This window comes from Suncus etruscus, chromosome 13, assembly GCF_024139225.1.
Source record: "Suncus etruscus isolate mSunEtr1 chromosome 13, mSunEtr1.pri.cur, whole genome shotgun sequence".
In the NCBI taxonomy this organism is placed as follows: Eukaryota; Metazoa; Chordata; class Mammalia; order Eulipotyphla; family Soricidae; genus Suncus; species Suncus etruscus.
In genome coordinates this window covers 91,331,827-91,352,393 of record NC_064860.1, presented here as the reverse complement: position 1 = coordinate 91,352,393, position 20,567 = coordinate 91,331,827, and the positions used below count along the sequence as shown (strand labels likewise).

General features: G+C 32.8%; 1 non-coding gene across 1 annotated transcript; it reads left to right on the top strand.

Annotated features, from left to right (window-relative positions):
* Positions 1–12,408: 12,408 nt before the first annotated feature.
* On the top strand, positions 12,409–12,511 carry LOC126026863 (U6 spliceosomal RNA). Its single transcript, XR_007502072.1, has one exon. It is a non-coding gene; the product is annotated as a U6 spliceosomal RNA (small nuclear RNA).
* Positions 12,512–20,567: the final 8,056 nt, after the last annotated feature.

Sequence of the window (20,567 nt, the reverse complement as noted above, 5' to 3'; positions counted from 1 at the left end):
AGTCTGATTGACTTCTCACCTCGTGATCTCTCTTAGCCCTCCAAGTCAAATTAAAACCTCTTTTTATTCAACTAGTAAAATAGGAGGGGAAGGTCAAGTGAAGACAGAAATGCCTATCCAGGTGAACTTTTACAAGTTAAAGGACTTGGTGAAAACAAAGAGGAAGTTGAGGGGATGCCTTTGTTTTGGGCAAAGGCAAGGTGTGATCTAATGGACCTGAGTACCTTCTGGACTCATTCCTGAGCACAGAGCCAGGATAATCTCTGAGAACTGCTGGTGTGCCTTCCTTCTAAAACAAAACAGAAAACCAAACAAACCTAATCAAAAAGTGAAAAAAATTAGTCTTTCTTAGAAGTCTTTCATTCAAACTTCCTATTAAATATAAGTCTTTGTGACCAATTTAATGAATACTGCTCTTTTTTAGTAACAGGCAATACAACACAGATAAAATTGCAGAAAAAAAAGAAAAAAAGTATTTAAGTATTTCCTAATTAACTTAATAAAAACCTTACTACTAATAAAAATTTTAACTTAATTTTTGAAACAGCAAACCAAAGCAAGAGTTATTAAAGTGGGCCGGATAGATAGCATGGAGATAGGGTGTTTGCCTTGCATGCAGAAGGACAGTGGTTCGAACCCTGCATCCCATAAGGTTCCCCTGAGCCTGCCAGGAGCGATTTCTGAGCGTAGGGCCAGGCGTAATCCCTGAGCGCTGCCTGCCAGGTGTGACCCCAAAACCAAAAAAAAAAAAAAAAAGAGCTATTTAAGCAAAAACAAAAATCAAAACGGAATTGCTGCAATCCAAGGTTTCTAAAACAACATAACAATTATGAAATATATCTAAAGGAGAAAGGACATATAAAAGGGAACAATAGCAAAAAAAAAAAAAAATCACCATTAGAGTGCCTAAAATCGCCAGCTAAGATTTTATGTATACTTTACAAATAAGAAAAAAATAAAATAATTTTTACATGGGAAAAATCCTGTAAACATTTGTGTTTTTCTGCTTTATTTATTTATTTATTTATTTATTTTTGCAAGCATACCTAAACTACCATAAATGCTTACAGAATCTTCTCAGATGTAAGGGAAGCAATGCCAAATGGAAATTCAGGTATAGAAGGAATAAATAGTTAGGAAAATGGTAAAGGTGATTATTTATACGAGGTATCTTTTTTTTTCTTGTAATTGTTTAAAATTAATAGTTAAAGGATGCAGCTAAATGGAATCATATGGCTTCTAACGTTTTTGCATATGAAGTGGCTTAATAATACTTCTAAATGCATTTTAAGTAATACATTATGGTAAATATTAAATAGATGATAATCACACAATAAAATATTACATAAATGCTAATCTATGTGGTATTCATGTCATAGTATATGAAGTTTTCACACATACACATATAACTCACAAAATCATATTTGAATAATATGTGAGTAAAAGGATATAAATAGAAAAACTACTGTGTATGTGGAAAGACTAAACTTCAGTTACATACCATATTATATGCTGAAAACTGCTGATGTAACCTAAAAATTAAAAATAACTGATGCTTATTGTAATCCCTAAAGAAATAAGTAAAACAAAAATATAGCAAAATTTTAAGACATGTGGAACAATAAGTATTTTTATATAATGGAGCAAGAGTTTCTCTCTATATTTTACTTTTTCTCCATCTTCAATGCCTTATAATCAATTGTCTAGAGAATTCTGCTGGCTTTGGCTTCAGATTTTACCTAGGTTGTTTTTTTTTTTTTTTCCACCTCCACTGTTCTGATCTGGGTCTTAACCACTCTGCTCTCTCAGCAAAAACCAGCTGAGTGGTGTCCTGGATTCCATCTTCCTTTCCAATGAGTCATTCTCACAGAGCAGCCAGACTGAATTCCTTTAAATACCAAAGTCCTTAAAATGCATGGAATGCTCCAGCCCCAAGGCTTCTGTCAACCTGTATCTTCTACAATGCATTTTATTCCTCCTTCCTTTCTCTACACTCTAGCCACACACATTTTCTTTCAGTTCCTCAGTTCCCATTGCACTTGATTTCACTGAAGGGCCATTGCACTGGCTTTTCAGTCTAAGTGATTCCTTGGATGTGTACAAACTTAACTACATTCACTTTTGTTCAATTATTTGTCAATCACTCAATGAGTCTTTGATCAATTTCTTTAAAATGTCAATACAGGTCAGAGAGATATTCAAATAATTGAAAAAGTACTTTTCTAGCATATTGAAATCCTTGAATTTGAGCCATAGTACCACATGCCCTTCTATTCCTAGCATTTTAGAACAATAACCCCTGATGAAAAAAAAATTACAATGTAATTTCAGGGTAATGACCCCTGGTCTAAAAATAATACAATACAATCTCAACTATCCAAAACTTTTACTCTTGTGTCTCATTTTTTGGTAATATTTAATCCAAATACATATAGAATATATACTATATGTTTGTTATATATTACATGTTTTTTATAACATATACAGGAGCATGAGCATGCATATATCAAATATATTCTGTAAAATATGTATTATTTTTATATGCTTAGTCATGATAATAATGCTGACAATAAGAGTTGTGGCATTCTATGTTTCAGCTCCCATCCCTCTACCAGTGTCCACACGCCTTTACCAATGACCCTAGGCTTCCTCCCATAATGCACTTTGTCTCCTTGACACATTTTTAAAAAAATTTTTTAGATTTGGGCACAGGGTTACTCCTGGCAGGCTCAGGGTACAACATGCAAGACAAATGCCATACCCACTGTGCTGCCACTCGTTCACTTTAATAGACACATTTTTTTCAACATAATTTTTATTTTGATCATAGTGGCTTACATATTGTTGACAATAATATTTTAGGTACATATTTACATAAAATCAGGGGGGATTCCCATCACCGGTTTGTCTTCCCTACTCCTCCGTTTTTGTCCTACCTTCCATATCCTCTTCCCTCACCCCCAGGGCTGCTAGAACATGTGGTCCCCTCTTAAGTTTAATTATTTTAGCTTGAGCCTATGTTGTGATGTTGACTCTAGTGGTTTAGAAATACATAAATCAATAATTCACTTCTATTCTCAGACATGACCCCTTAGCTTTGCTTCCTGACTACCTCTTCTTCCTCTCACCCTCCTCCTCTTTCCTTTTCTGGAATTTTTATTTCTATAATCTAAGGCCAAGGATTTATCAACCTGTGGTACCTTCATTTCATTCATCATGTTATTTTATATACCACAGAATAGTGGCAACGTTCAGTTTGTCTTTAAACTTAACATGGGCTCCTCAAGTTCCATCTGAGTTACAAGTTGTATTTTTTCTTCTATATATTCATTATCCACTTTCTGACACTGAATACCTGTTTTTCCCCCATATTCTAGCTACTAAATATATATTTTGGGGGTTTACATGTGGTACTCAGAGCTTAAAATTGACTCTGAGCTCAGAGAACATGTTGGGTTTAGAGGACCATATGAAGTGCAAAGGATGGAACCCTAGTCAACAGCTTGTAAGGTATGCACCATACCTGCTATACTATTGCTCTGGCCTCTACAATAGAGTTTTATACCTGATATTTTATATTTTATGTTATTTTATACAAGTTATTTTAAATTTATTCCCCTAATAGGATAAATTTTCACAAGACACATTTTTCTGTTCGATTGTTTATATTTGTTAATTTTTTAAAGCATATAAAATAGATACTATATAATTGTTAATCAAATGAGTTTACAAAAAAGAGAAAATTATCTTGTTCATGAACAAGACAGATAATAAAAGAAATAAAATGTCCCAGTTTAAATGATTTAAATAATTTTATTATCCCAAGGACTGATGATACTATTTTGGTGGCCTAGGGTAAATTGACAACTGCTTTGGGATTGGACTTTGAAGAAGTTAGACTAGAGGTCAAAAGAAAAAGAAGGGGAAGATTATATTTAAGAAGTCACAGAAGATAATTATGAATTTGGTGTGTCTCCATATAGTAAAGAGCAAGATTACACAGGAAGTTCTACTTTAGAGTTGAGTTGACTTGCTCTTAACTAAATAGAAAAGATCTGATATTTAGTCTTGAAACCAAATAGAAAATAATTCATTTGATGTAGAGAAAAATAGAGCAAGAAAAATTTTGGCTACTTAATGGGATGTGCATTCAGTTAGTAGTGTTTTGACCAATAAATAAAATACATAAATAAATTGTTTGATAAAATCAAGAAACTATGCATACTTTTTAATAATTTGATTTCAAAAAGTGTTTTTTAATAATTACAAGAAATATAATCCGGGGGCCGGGAAGGTGGCGCTAGAGGTAAGGTGTCTGCCTTACAAGCGCTAGCCAAGGAACGGACCACAGTTCGATCCCCCGGCGTCCCATATGGTCCCCCCAAGCCAGGGGCGATTTCTGAGCACATAGCCAGGAGTAACCCCTGAGCGTCAAACGGGTGTGGCCCAAAAACAAAACAAACAAACAAACAAAAATATATATATATATATATATATATATATATATATATATATAGTCTAAGATAAATAAGAACAAATACATTGCTAGTATTTCAGTCACATAAGGGATGGGTTTTCCCAGAAATTTTCGAACATGGAACAGTAGATGTGAAACAAATAACTTGTACTGTTCATTCAATCCCACTTCATTCTATATTGAAAAAAAGATTAGAAATTAAAAACTATTGGGCAGAGAAATAGCACAGTGGTAGGCTATTTGCCTTGCATGCTGCCAAACGGGACAGACCCGGGTTCCATCCCAGGGATCCCATATGGTCCTTCCAGGAGCAATTTCTGAGCCCAGAGCCTGAGGTAGCCAGAGTGGGCTCATTGGATGTGACTCCCCAAAACAAACAAAAATTTATCTTTTTTGGCTTGTTCCAAACTGCTCTGCCTGGGTTAGAGTTGTTGCTAAGTGTCAAGAGGAGGAGTTTGCATTTTGATCATCTTTTATTTATATTCTTATGACTTTCTGCTTTTCTTGGAGCTACTTCTGACATAGCTTCACTGAGAAGAGTGCCTCAATATCTGTTTCTTCTTGGTACTGGTTTGTCTATATCTCCAAAGAGCTCAGTGTTTGCATCACAAAGGGATGCATTCTTCATGATGCCCTTGAGCTACTTCAAGGCTGGTGATCCTATAAATAAGAGGAATCAGAGACTCAAAGTATTTTGGAAAACTAGTATTGACTCCAATAATTTGAATTCTTTGGAGACTCTGGTAGCTAAATCCTTTGTCCATCTCAGATAAGGATATTTGTGGAACATTGTACTATGGCTTGTCAAATAAGATTCACTTTCATTACAATGATCTCCCATTCCTTACATTTTTATGAATAAAACTAGGTAGCTTGGGGAGATAGATGACCTGAGAAAGCATCAAACAAGACCTAGAAGAAAGGACATTGCTACAGTGAATAGTTAACAGTGCCCTCTCCTGAGAAAAAAATTTAAATAGTTTTGATTTGGGCCATATAATGATACACCCTTATGAAGTAATGATTAAAAATGTATAAAAAATAGGGGAAACTGCTCTCATTTTCTATTGAAACAGCACATGTATTAAAGGTGATAGATTTTATTCCCCTGCACATTTTGTGTTGTGTGACCTCTTCATTTATCCTTATACACTGGATTTGATAATATTCAGATTTGATATTGGTATTTGATAATTTGATATTATAAAAGATTTTGATATAATCAAAATCATTGATATTTGATATCTGATAATATTCAGATTTATTCAGTTTTATACTGTTGGGAAAAGTCTAAGTTAATACAAGTAAATCATATTAGAACTGAGGCTGACTCAAAGGTGACTATTTATATTCCCCTCTTTTTCCTCCTCAATATATGCTATTAAAAAGCTGTAGAAGTGTAAAGACAGGTAATGACCTCAATTCTAATCACTTGATATGTTTTATTTTTAAAAACTTTATAAAATAAAAAACTCGAACTGAGCCAAGATTATATAAAAAGTTGACCATGTTTTTTACTGTTATCAATGATATCAAATTATTCTAAACAATTGCTTTGCAGACAAAATGTAATTTAATTTACTCTTTTGCTTTTTCTCTTCTGTGTTCATTTCCACTTTAATATTGTTATTATACTCCATCTCGTAATAGCAGTTTTTAATTATATTAATTATGAAAATTTCAAGTATGCCTTGCACAATTTCAAATTTTACATATACCTCAGAAATATTTAGCCCATCTTCCTCTAACTTCTATGGACAGCACACAATACAGAGGAGAGGTGGAGCACATTTCTCAGAACTGTGCCTCCTGTCAAGTAACTCCAGAGGAACTCAGTTCCAACTGTGAGCTAATCATCTTTATTGCCTGGGACTGCATCCAAAGGAGCAATTGTACAGGGCTTTCTCAGTGGGGCTGAGTCTCGTTGGTGCAACTCATGCAGTCTGAAAGTGAAGCACTTAGAAAAACTAGCTCTTTCTCAATGTGACAAACTTTTTTTTGTTTGTTTTCGTTATTTTGTTTTGGGGCCATATCCGGTGGCACTTAGGGGTTAGTCTGGCTCATTGCTCAGAAATCACTCCTGGCAGGCTCAAGGAACCATATTGGATTCCGGGGATAGCACCTGGGTCGGCTGTGAGCAAGGCAAATGCCCTAACCACTGTGTTGTAGTTCAGCCCCAATGTGACAAATACTTAACTTCAGTGCGTTAGCCCACATCACCATTCTCAGTACCTCAGTTTTTAGTAATGAGTCTAGGAAGTTAACAGAGCAGTTTTTAGACATTTGAACATATTTTTGCAAATTCGTGCCCGATTTTATGATTAGTGTCATTGCACCTGAAGGCATCTCTTTAAATACTTACAGCCCCAAAGAGAAAAGTGACATACTCTTCTCTCCTATTCAAAATATTCAAGTTTGGGATGATGTATAAAATCAATATTTGTCTTATAAAAGAAGAGGAAGCAATTTCAGAATTATACAGGAGTTACAAGATATGCTTAGGAGTTGAAGAGTAAATAAAAGCAGAAAAAATTTTCCTGAATGCCATTTAAAGAAAGCTTCATGCTAATAAGTAGCACATTTTTCTTTTGATATTTTCAAGTTTGCTGAGTAAATAATTCAAAATTTTTCTTAATGCTTATATATATGTATATATATATATGTATATATATATATATATTCATGCTACTGGTGTGCCTCAGAGTCTAAGTTATTTTGCCTATTAACATCAGAAGCAGGGCAGTATGGCTAGAATGCCAGCACCCCCCCAGTTAGGTTCTGTCATGGCATCCACCTTGTACTCATCTCAGTAGTGCCTGGGATGGTATCAGTTTTTCAAACAACTTTGTAACCATGGCATTTAAATAAAAGGAAAAAAATAACTAAAAGAGGATTGGCTTTTATTCAGGAGTCTATAAACTACGTAATTTCTGTTATAGATTATTAATACCCTTTTGTCCATAAGGGTCCCACACTAACAATAAGATGCTTTGCTCATATATTGAGAAATAACATAAACTAGGAGAAATAGAGGCACTCATTTTAATAAATGAGCCAGCCTTGTTACAAAGGTTTGTTCAGACAATTTCTAATTACTAGAAGTAGTCAAATTTATTGTTCTACTTGTTTTGCAAGTTAAAATAAAATTAAAATGTTCAGTTGAATCCTTCTGAGATCCAGAAATAAAATAACATTTTGGGTTCTTTTTTTAAAAATCGTTTTCCTTTAGCTAGATAATGAAAGGAAAGTTATACCATTATACATATAATAAATAACACATATCATATAATATATATTTGTTTATTTACTATCTTTTAGAACCACACCTAGATAGTTCTGGGAGAACCAAGTGGTTCCAGAGCTCAAACTCCAGAAAAAGAGGCATCTGCCATGCCTCTTGAAAAATATCTAATTTTTTAAATAATGTTTATAATATCATGTTTATAAAATACTTCATCTTTTCATTCAAGGTTATGAGAGTAGGTGTGTGTAATATTATTAAACTCAAAGACTTAGAGTCAAATTTCTTTAAAATACTAGCAAAAACTAAGCAAGCGTTGTCTCAGACTATATTTTCATATTCATAGTTCTCTGCCATCTACTTTATGTATATTTTGAGTTTCTTTGACAATGCAATGTTAGCTATAAACAGGAAATGAGTATGAAGACATAGGAAAGGTGGAAATTAATTTAGTCTATAGTCTAATAATTTCAGCTTCAACAAAAAATACTTAAATGGGGGCCGGGTAGGTGGCGCTGGAGGTAAGGTGTCTGCCTTGCAAGCGCTAGCCAAGGAAGGACCGCGGTTCGATCCCCCGGCGTCCCATATGGTCCCCCCAAGCCAGGGGCGATTTCTGAGCACATAGCCAGGAGTAACCCCTGAGCATCAAAGGGGTGTGGCCCAAAAACCAAAAAAAAAAAATACTTAAATGGTACTTGATTTTGTTCTTTGGTGTTAAATGTTGTATATTTAAAGTAACCATATAGTTTTAATTGTGACATTTCTTCAAGGTATCATTTTATGTGAAGCTCATTAAATGCTTTCTCATAGTAGAAATGTAATGAACATAGTTATAGTTCTCAGTTCTACTTTCCACATAGATAATAAAACACTGATATTAAACTATAATAAAGAAAATGATAAAGCTAAAACACCACTTAATAGTCATGCAACCAAGCCCATGGAAAACAATAATTTCACAGATGGGAGGTCAAATTAATTTCAACCAAATGTTTCAGTGCAAAGGAGAAATCTGAAATGAACAGGCCATAAATGTTTCTAGAGGATGCTGTTTGTATTTTCCATCTCACAGACCCAGATTCTCTCTTCTGTAGCCAATCTGGTGATAATGAAAGCTTTTGGAAAACTTAAAATGTTTTAGTCCTCCTCTGAGGTACTTCGTTGGCTTGAGGTCAAGGGTGCATTTTCTTTCTTTTCTAGGATCTCTTACCTCATTGTAAATATCAGTCCATTCTATTTAGTTAAAAAGTCTTTTCTTATTGACATTATAAGGCACATAAAGTTTTCCTTTTCTTTTTTTTACTATAGCAACACAGATTCTTTTATTAAAAATATGGAACTTTATCTATGATTGGGGATGTAAGTGGTAACTGTAGTCCTGAAAGGGATTTCATGGTTTAGCTCAATTTTGGGTTAAAAAGTCTGTTCAGTCTTTTTGTTTTTGTTTTTGTTTTTGGGCCACACCCGGCGTTGCTCAGGGGTTACTCCTGGCTATCTGCTCAGAAATAGCTCCTGGCAGGCACGGGGGACCATATGGGACACCGGGATTCGAACCAACCACCTTTGGTCCTGGATCGGCTGCTTGCAAGGCAAACGCCGCCGTGCTATCTCTCCGGGCCCCTGTTCAGTCTTTTTTAACACTTACATTTGAACTCAAATATGGTCAGTTCTATTCAGTCTCAAACCTCCTTTGATCTACTTTCCTCTCTTAGTAAGACTCTTCAAACTTAGATTATAGAAACACAAATAATCAGATATGTGCCTTCACATTCCTTTATTTTTCTCTCATCATTGTACTCTGTTGATCTCTACTCTTATTTCAGGACTGAATTTTGTAGACAAGATTACTAAAACAAAAACTACCAATTTGGGGAGGCCAGTTTGGATTTAATAAATATATTTGAATGAACATTATAGAGATTACTCCTTTCTCTGAGATTTTCTTTAAAACTTTGAATTTACACTTTACACATGATAAAAATCAAGGTGAGAAAGTGTTGGATTAATCGGGTTCCATGCAATTCAGGATAGGTGCTTGTTGGAAGCACCTTTGGGTAGAAGCGTCCTTTGAATTAAAGCATCCTTTGGATTGGTACCTCCGACCATCTGTTCTCCACCCCAGGGTGTGGTCTGGCACTTGCTAATAAAGACCCGGGGTCTCAGGGAAAAACCACTGGCAGTTTTGATTTTCCACTGCTGAGTTATCTGCATATTAAGAGTGGAAGGCTTGCGTGTGGAAGTTCTTGAACCTGTTTTCTCCCCTTAACCTGTATGTGTCTATTATTTCCAGTGTCAGCGTTTGCTTTCAGACCCTTGCCTCTCCAATGCTCTGCATTTAGGGCATGAGGCTTCTGCTTCAAGAAAAGATGAGTAATTTATTAAAAGTCAATCAGTTTATAGTCTGGACACAGTGGATCATGTATGACACTTGTTGCACCCAGACTGATTCCTAGGTAGTTAGGAGTAAATACTGAGCATGTTGGGGGTGGTTCTAAACAAAATAAAACAAACAAAAAATTAATAGATGAGAGAGAGAGAGAGAGAGAGTATGTGTGTGGAGGGGGTAGGTCAGTTAACTTGTAAACAGATAAAACTAAACTTGTATATCTAATATCTTTAACTCATTGGTCTTGGTATAACAGCTGACAATGTCAGATTTACAATGTTTTGAAAACAACTTGGATGTTTCTTTAAAAGTTAATTCTATAACTACTCCATGGTTCAGTCATTATATTTTTATGTATATTGCCAAGATAATTAAAGTAGCTTCACAATCATTATGACTATTCATAACAACACTATCACAGTAGCTCCAAAGTACGTAAATGATAAATAGGCAAAATAGAATGTGTAATAAAAAAAGATGTGCTAATACATACTTTAGTATGGAAGAACCTTGAAAATATTACTTATGCTAAGTGAAGAAAATCAGTAACAATAAAAGCATATTTTTTGTTAAGTTTCTCTTTATAAAATGCCTCATTCAGGTATATATATGCAATATATATATAAAATATATATGCATTTATATATATAAATGCAAAAACAGCTTAGTTGTTATCTAGAGCTATTGGTGGTAACAAAAGGAGTTAGGAAGGAAAATAATTACTAAACTTTGGCTTGTTTGTTTAGAGTGATAAACTTTGAAAATCTTGAATAAACTCTGAATACTGAATATTGATTTAATTGGATGAATTATGTTATGTAAATTCCATTCAAATATTTTTAAAAGTTAAATATACATCTCTTCACAGCCCAGCCCATCCTATATACTTACTCATGGGAAAGAACATATTTCCAAAAGTACTCTTACACGGTAGCAGCATTATTCATAATAGCCCACGCCTGAAAATATCTCAAATGTCCAATAAAAAAGAATGGATAAACAGATTATGTACAACATATAATCATACAATAAACTACTATTCAGAAAATGGCAAAGGACAGCTATTAGCTCTGGCAGCAACATAGAGAAAAATAAAAATAATTTATAAATGTAAAATTATAGGTAAAGCAAAATACATAGTATGATTTAATGTAAACAAAAGTATAAAAATAAAATCTAATAAGTAATAATAGAAACTATTATTTTTAACATAGTGAATGGCACTATCTTGACTATAACCTAAATATTATTTAATGTGGGTCTCATTAACCAATATGTTAAATGATAATAATTCTTGGATATAAATCTGGTAAAGAGGGTGTATAATAGAGAAATTAGGAAAATTTCAATTATATTAATCTTCATTTTTATATATGGTAATAGTTTTACAACATGCATGTATGTGAAAATTCATCAAAATATATGTATCATTATATGTTATGTTATTTTTAAATTATAAATAAATTATTAAATATATTAAAATATTAAATAACTTATAAATTATAAAATAAATATAAATTATTATATAAATTATAAATCCTCAAATAAAATGTAAAACAAAGTGCAATATTTTGTTGATTAGATATTCATAATTGGCTCATATAGATTAAAATAAGATCATAGAAGAAATAAATATTTCTTTGGCAGAAAATGATGATCAACCATTGGGAAAAATGTAGGTGATCTAAGGAATCATAGTCATATTGAATAAAAAATAATAATTGAATAAATATTAAAACAAATGGTTCCTTTTCTCTAAGTGGTAAAACCTAAATTTTCATATAAAAATAATCTCTTAAGATACTGAGAATAATTCTAATATGCAAAATTTTTGAGGTATCTTGGGCATTTTATAATATTACACTCTTTGATCCAGACAATTTGTTTAGGAAGTTGACTCGTATTAATAAATTCAAGAATGTTTATTAAAACACTTTTGAATGGCACTATCTTGACTATAACCTAAATATTATTTACTGTGGGTCTCATTAACCAATATGTTAAATTTACTTAATGGATGTTTTATATACAATATTAGTATTATGTTTAAATATGATGACATACAAACTATTAAAAATGAGGACTTCTATTTCTGGAATAAGAGATAACAGATGTTTTCTCCATTCTTAAACAATTAGAATATTGGGCAAAGTATGTAAAATAATGGTTTACAGATATTGGATCATGGTCTACAATATTGATGTTGTTACCTGAAAGAAGGAAATTCATGAAGTAGATGAAACCCGTTAATTGTCAGTTTTTTCTATCATGGCAATTTCCAACTACAATATCATGAAGTAGAGACTTCAGTTTGAGAAGCTCATGGTGGTTAAAAGTGATACAGAGAAGATTAGCATGGCCCCTGCACAAGGATGGCACGCAAATTGGAGAAGCGTTCCATATTCAAAAAAACAAAACTGACTAGTAGGATACCTGAACAAAAGGAATAACTCAGGGTAAGAGCTATAGGGCAGTGGGGCAGAGGTAAACTTGTACATAGTCAATAAGGTAAGACACCTGCTACCTCCTGAAGTTGCTTTAGGAATTATCTTTGAGAGCAGAACCAAGAGTCAACCTGAGTTAATGACCAGGTTTGGCCTGAAAACTCATGCCACCAAAGAAGAAATGCTTTAGATAGTGGAGTTTTTTTTTACATTTTTGTCTGAGTACAATAAATTTTTGTATGAGTCATCTGTGCATAAGAAAAAAGACTTCCAAAATAGAGAAAACTACCAGACCATCTAAAGCTTAAGAGTGAAAATGAAAATAAGAGGAGTTTGTAATTCCAACAGTAGAGTTGAAAGAACTCTTTATATTTGGTTAACAGATCCTTGAGGGTTGTTACTTCATTAGTTTTGCCAAAATTAGAGTCCTATAATTTCTTAGATTATAAACTGTTATGAGCTACCCTGAAAATCTTTATAAATAAATCACCTATCTTGGGACAGCATACCCTGCAGTGCTCAGAGGTCACTCCTAATTCTGCTCTCAGAAATTACTCTTGGTAGGCTCAGGGAACCATATGGGATGCTGGGGATTGAACACGGCTGAACTATGTATAGAAAAGAAAAAGACAAAAAATAAATACCTTACCTGCTGTGTTATCATTCCAGTCCCACAGATACCCAGATATTATACAGATGAACTATGATATTAATATATATATATATGTGCTCACACATTCAGAATACAGAATAAAACACTAACATGATGAGGAAAGGTGTTGACACACACAAAAAAAAGACTCAGAAAAATTTTAATAGATAAAATGTATAATGTTTGAAATAAAAATAGGTTAGCTAGTGTGTGAAGTTGCTAGGATGTCATAACAAAGTTCCACAACAAGATATATTTAACAAGATATATTTACTGGATTAAACAAGATATATTTTGGGTTCGCCAAGATATATTTACTTTTTCATGATTCTGAGGACTGGAAGCCCAAGGTAAAATGTTTGCAGCATAGGTTTAATTTTGATTCTTCCTTCTGGCTATTGTCATTGTATTCTCTTTGTGCCCTACTATCTCCACTATTTTTAGTTTATATTAATTTGGGGGCAAAACTCAGTATTGCTCAGGCTTTACTCCTGGCTCTATGCTCAGGAATCACTCAAGGTAGGATTTGGATAATCCTTTGGGATGCTGGGATTGGATCAGGGTTAACTGCATACAAGAAAAGTGCCTTAATCTCTCTACTAGCTCCCTGGTTCCCAAACTCTTTTCATAATAGGAGGACTAGTAATAGTGGATTAGGTTTCATTTTAGTGCCGCACTTAGCTTTAAACCACGTTACCACTCTTTAAAGGCCTTTCTCCAAATATAGTCAGACTTTGAGGCACTTGGTAATCATTTCACTTGGGGGTTCTATTTAGCTTGTTATAAGAATCATCTTTTCACTAGGGGATTCTACTTAGTACATTACACGAATTAACAAGAGATTGATTGGACATTGCAAAAATGATCAACGGATTTGAAGACAATCTCAGAGGAAAAGTGATCAGGTAAAAATGAGCTTTGTATAAGTGAACAGCAGGATAAAAGTCAAGCAGTTTGACTTATCTGTAATTGGTTGGATGAAATAAAAAATGTCAGGTGATAGAATGACTAAAAATATATGTAATATTTTGGCTGGGGATGTGGCAGATGCATACAGAAGGTTCTGGGTTTGGTCCCTAACATTGCAAAGAATAAAATAAAACTATACGCCCACAGTACTCACCTTTATTGATGCTCAGGGGACAATATAAGATACAAGGAACTGAACTCAGGTCAGCCGCTTTCAAGGTTGCATCTTACCTGTTATATTACCTCTCTGGCCCTGTGGTTTACTTTTTATTTGCTTAGCTTGTTAAATGTATATATTTGGTAAGATCAATTTTTATGATTTATATGTGTGTGTATTGTGCTTTTTGCTGTTTCTAAAATTTCTGTCTAACCCACAGAAACAATTTCTTTGTTTTGAGTTTTCCTTGGTTAGATTTGTCATTTTTCTCTTATATTTAAATATACATGTCATTGTGAGATATAGATAAAGTATATGCTTAAAGTGTAAGTAACTTTTAAGGCTCATTCTTATGTGTGCTTAGTTATTGCCGCAATATTTATAAAACTTTCATTTATTCATTGAATTATTTCAGTGTGTCTTTAAAAATCAGTTGATCACACCTTATGGTACTATTTACATGACATTGACTTATGATTTCTTTTTTTCTGAACTCCACTGTCCTTATTACTGTGGTTTTTATAATTAGACTAAAACCAAAATTATATATAACAACCATATTCTTTCTTTTGCAAAATAACTTCTCTATTCGGTTTGTTTGCTCTATTAGTTATATTTACAATTATACCAATATGTAAAAATTCTTGCTGGGACATTGACTGACTTTGAATGAGTTCATTGATGACCATTAGAGAATTTACATCATTATGATTTTAGATTCTTTGATTCATGAACAGAATAATCTCTCTCAATTATTTAATTTTGGATATTTTTCCTTCTATGTTTGGTAATGTCTAAGAAATTGAACCCAGCTGTTCATTCTATGGACTTGTTAAACCACTTCTTAAGATAATTATATTTTCATATGTGTAATTTCTTGATTATTTTATGTATCAATTTATGTCTGAATATAGAACTTTACTTCTTTTCAATCTGTACATATCTTGTTTCTTTATATGGCTTTATTAAGCTGCCTAAGATTTTCAGTGAGATAATAAATAGGAATAAGGATAATAGACACTCTTTCTTTCTGTCTAATCCTACTGGAAAGAAGTTCAAGATTCACTATTAAATATCACACTATTCATAGTTATATATGTATGTATGTGGTTTGAATGATATCTGTGTTAGTCGAAATTATGCAAGAGAATCAATAGGACACCTGCAATATAGAATTCAACTTGCATATATGTTACATGTATTTAATTGCTAATTTTGTGCCATTGCAGTCCTAATCTGGTACTTTAGAAGTAGGAGAATGATAGCATATCATCATTCAAATGTATAAGGAGACTAATTTCTCAGCTTAAGAAGGCTGGGAGTAAGTAAGAGAGAATTCAGTCTTTCTTTAAATGTTTGTTCCAATCATCTCCTCCATTTTCTCCATGGAGGAGATGATACCCACACACAACAAAGTCAACCCACATTGCTGAGTTTATTCATTTAAATGCTACTTTTACAATATCTTTATAGATAACATAGAAATAACACTAACCTGGGCTCTGCTTATTTCATTCAGGTTGATGGACAAAGTTAATCATTGTAATGACTATGAAATCGAATACATTTCTCATCTCTTTCTTGTTTTCTCAGTTTCTTTGTTTTGTTAGTTTTTTGAATATCTGTATAAATCTTGTACATAAATTATAATGTTGATATAGTGAGTTGCACTGATAGATTTTAAATGTTGCATCTATAGTATAAACACTATTTGTTATGAAGAACTCAATATCTTGTTAGATTTAATTTGATATTTTGTTTAAGAAAGTTGGGCTTATGAATATTGACCTCTAATTTACTTTCATGATTGTCAGGTATTGGTTTTGTCAGACATTTTTCTTCCCATTAAATTTTCAGGAAGATCTGATTCCTGAAATGTATGATTTGTGATTGGTTTTATTTCCTTAAATATGAAGAAATTCTGTTAGTATATCACTTGGGATAGGCCTTTTGTTAATAAATGCAACCAGTGTACTTTTTATCAAGTACTATATTTTAACTTCAGAACTATAAAATAATATTGTATAATTTTGACCTTTTTTTGTGCCATGCTTACTCTTGTCTCTACTCAATCACATCTGGCAGGGCTCAAGGACCATATGGGGTTCTGGGGATTGAACCCAGGTCAGCCACTTATTAGGCAAATACTCTACTGGCAGTATTATACTTACATCAAATACTGTATAATTTTTCTATACACTTTGGATAAAAAGTTATTTTTATTCTTAGTGTAAAGTATTTCTTCAGCTATTTTTCTTTTAGGTGTTTTGGTGAGAAAATGGCAGTGCATAATAATATATATCAGATTTATGTAATAACATGTTTTTGAATACTTTTTATTTTCTTTAGTACTCATGATTTTTATATAATATTTCTGAGCCTTGAATTTATCTTGTTTAGGATTTTCTAAATATGTAATTTTGTATTTATTATTGTTTTATATATTGGCCAATATTCTTCAGATACTCATTTAGAAAATATTTCATTTACTCCTTTTTCATAGGACTCCTTAAACAAACATGTTAGAACTTTTGCTATTTTTAGCAAGTAGAAAATGCTCTAGTGTGTTCTTTTCAATATCTCCCCCTATATCACATGGAATAAATAATTTATTGTGACTAATCCCTTTTTTTGTTTATACAATTTAGTTCTAAAGTTTTAAAGTTTGAACACTTTAATTCTCTGATGAAAATATCTTTTTACTTATTTAAAAGGTGTTTACTTTTAGTTAATGATACAATTATCATTTTGTAGTCACCTTGTATAATTTTAAGATTTGAATTGCTCACATTGGCCTTTGTTTATTTTTTTACTTTATAATTCATAAATTTTCTCTATTTTATCTTGGTTCTGGAGCCATAACTAGCTGTTCTCTTGCTTATTCCTGGTGGTACTCAGGGGACAATACGTGCAGTTGGAGATCTATTCCATGTCTGCTGCTTTCAAAACAACAGCCATGCTCTCTGTACTATCTCTATAGTACTCATCATATTTTTAGAAATTTTGTTTATTAAATTCCTGCATATTGTATACAGAACATTTTGAGCATTATGTTTTCATAGTCTGGATTCTGTTAAAATGCAAGAATAACATTGTTAATTTTATTGTTGTTGTAGCAGACAGTTAAACTATTTATAGGAAGATATCAATTATTTGCTGGCTCTTCATTATGGAGATAATGGTTCCAATATTTTGTTTCCAAACCTTTATTTTTTTTAACAGTGCTTTGGGAGTGTGCCATAGAGGGATTAACTAAGGACACAAGTAGTGATTTATATTACAATTCAAGTCATAAACTTTTTCTCTGCACTACTCTACTATGGGTATTTTCATGTATGTATAGCTTAGAATCATGCTCAAAACATTAGCTGATTTATATAAAAAATTAGCGGATTCATTTCTTTATTGTTTTTCTACTAGATTATTTGTCTTATAATGGACCATTTATCCTGGTAAAAAGGACTATATTTTAATTTTAATTTTTATTTCATTTTTGGACTTTACTTGACTGGGCTCATGAATTACTCCTGGGTGTACACTCAGATATCACTCCTGGTGGGCTTGTGGGACCATATGAGATGCCAGGTAGCAAACCCTGATCTGCTGTGTTCAAGGCAAACTCCCTATCTGCTATGCTATCACTAAGGCCCCTAAGGACTGTATTTCTTTTGAAGTCTTAAACATTCTTGCCATTACTAAATTTGTGCCTGGGATTTACTATAACATTTATATTAAAAGGGAAAGGGGAAGGATCAGGAGAAAGTCTCCCTAATATGGATAACTTTATTTTTGAGTTAAGTATTTTTAGTTTTCATTTTCATTCTAAATTGTCCAGTTTTGGTATCTCATTGACATTTTCAAGTATTTAACTTTTTTAACTTGTTCAGAAAATTTATAATCAGTTGAAGAACTATTTTTTTTGGATTATACAATTTGGTTGACAGTAAAACTGTTCATAGACATGACTTTAATGCTTATATAAATTTCCTACAATTTTAAATTGTAGGATGTTTCTAAGTGGAAACATTCTGAGTTTTTTAGGGGATTTCTTAACAATTATAATACATTATTGAAAATAAATATTTCCTTCTTAATTGCTTAAGGATGATTTCTCTAAATTAGCTTGTTAAATCAAACTGTAATAAAACAGTTTTTTTCTGTCAGGGTGTTTCGACTTTTCTTGGAAATACTAGGAAATCTATGCTATAGTGATATTTTTAGTAACACTATTACTGTATGTGTATTTAGAAAAAAAATTGTGTCCCTTTGAAGAATCTGTAAAACAGGACAAAGATGTAAGTGGTGGGATCATGTAAGAGTCAATTATTATGAGTCGAGTTAAAAAAGTTGAGTGGTTATGTGTACCAAAGAGACATAGTATAAAAAGTTATCTCTGAAAGATAATCTTGCTAACAGAGTAGAAAACAGTCCAGGATAATTAAAGAGTGACTTGAAATTGGAATAACTGAGTATGCAAGAGAAAGGGAAGCAGGAAGGAGAATAAAATTTTTTTACTTTGTAAATTTGTGAGGGAAGATTGCTGGCTCCAGAAATGCAGCTTTCATTTGGGTGTGAGTTGCTATTTAAATGTTCTGTGGAACAATAAAGCAAAGTAAAATATTTATTTGGAATATTAGGGCATGGTAGCTGTAAGTAATAAGATATAAGTCACTAAGAAGAAAATAAATCCTAAACCGGAAGTGTCAACTAAATGGAAATGGAAATTGGAAAGGAAGTAAGTGACTAGATTTTTAAAAAATTGGACAAAGAAAAGAAAAACAAAATAACATTTAAATAAACAGCACCGACTAATTGTTTTATGGTTGGTAGCATTTCTTTGTGGAAGCCACAATTTTTCCTCAGATGACTGTGGAGGCCTGACTACATTATGAGGTAATTCACCTCTGTGGTGATGAGGTTCCTGGCAATTTACATTACCTCTTTAAAAGACTATCCTGAGTAAGTAACTTGTGATTGTTCCCACACTTCTTCTGCCCTCAGATCTATAATCTCCCTTCTCATCTAGATGGCAATGTTTCTGTCATTCATAAATTCTTTGGTGGCATTCATAGAACTTAAATATACCCAACAAGTTGTGTGACTTCAGTAAATTGTTCCACCTCCCCCAGGTAGTTTCCTCATTGTAAAATGAAAAGGCTAAGCTTGATGAGCTCATCGTTCTTTGTGGGCCATTCTTTAATTATATTTTTGAGCACAAGCATTTTTTTAAAACTCTGTTTTATATACATTTGAAGAGTCTGAGTAACATAATCTTCCTGGCAAGTTACTCATCCTGGTCTTGTTCATAAAACAATACCATATTAATTGCAACATAATTAAGCAAAGATTTACAGAATGAAATATGAATACAAGACTGCCTCTAGGCAAATGGTGAGTAAAGAGTTGCAGGGTGGGAAGCGAAGTGATATTAAATCTTTAGGAATCAGGAGATAGACATTTAATAGCGACAGGAAATGGTCCCAGTTTTACTAGTAAAGTTCTGCATTGAAGTTACAATGCAAGCAATTCTAAGCCTTCAGTATCTACCTAGGGCTAACAAAAACACAATGTTCAGGGAATAGAAATAATAAATGAGTCAAAAATTTTAAAAAGGTCAATGGACTATTGTGGTAGTAAATCAACTATTAGAACATTTAACAAGACACTTTTGAGGTTCTCATGAGGTTTCTTGTATTTACAGTAGGATTGATTGTTTGGTGTGGTTATACTGAATTTAGAGTATTGAATTCCTTTTAGGTAGCTTGAGAGTCCTCCTAATATATTGGATTACTGTCTACCTTTCTTGAAACTTCTGGAATCTCCCTGTAATTCAATAATTAAATACACAATCACTGAAATGTCTGGCTATGTATGTTAGAAGGAAACAGAGTAGGTCAAAGGCTGTTCCAGAGAGCAAAACTGTATACATGAAAATCTGACAATGAGAGTGTGATAAGTTTAGAAATTAAAAAATATATATATATATACATAGATATACATAATATGTGCATGTGTATGTGATTGTGTGTGTGTAGAATAAGCTGGTGAGGGAAGGAGAATTAAGGGATGAAAGAATTATTATTTTGAAACAAAATTGGCAACATAGGCAAGAGAGATAGTACAGGGTGTAAGGCATTTGACTTGCATGTGGCTGACCCAGGTTTGATACTTCGAAGCATATATGATCTCTGGAACTACTTCAAAGAGTAACTCTCTAAGCACAGAGTCAGGAGTAGGCACT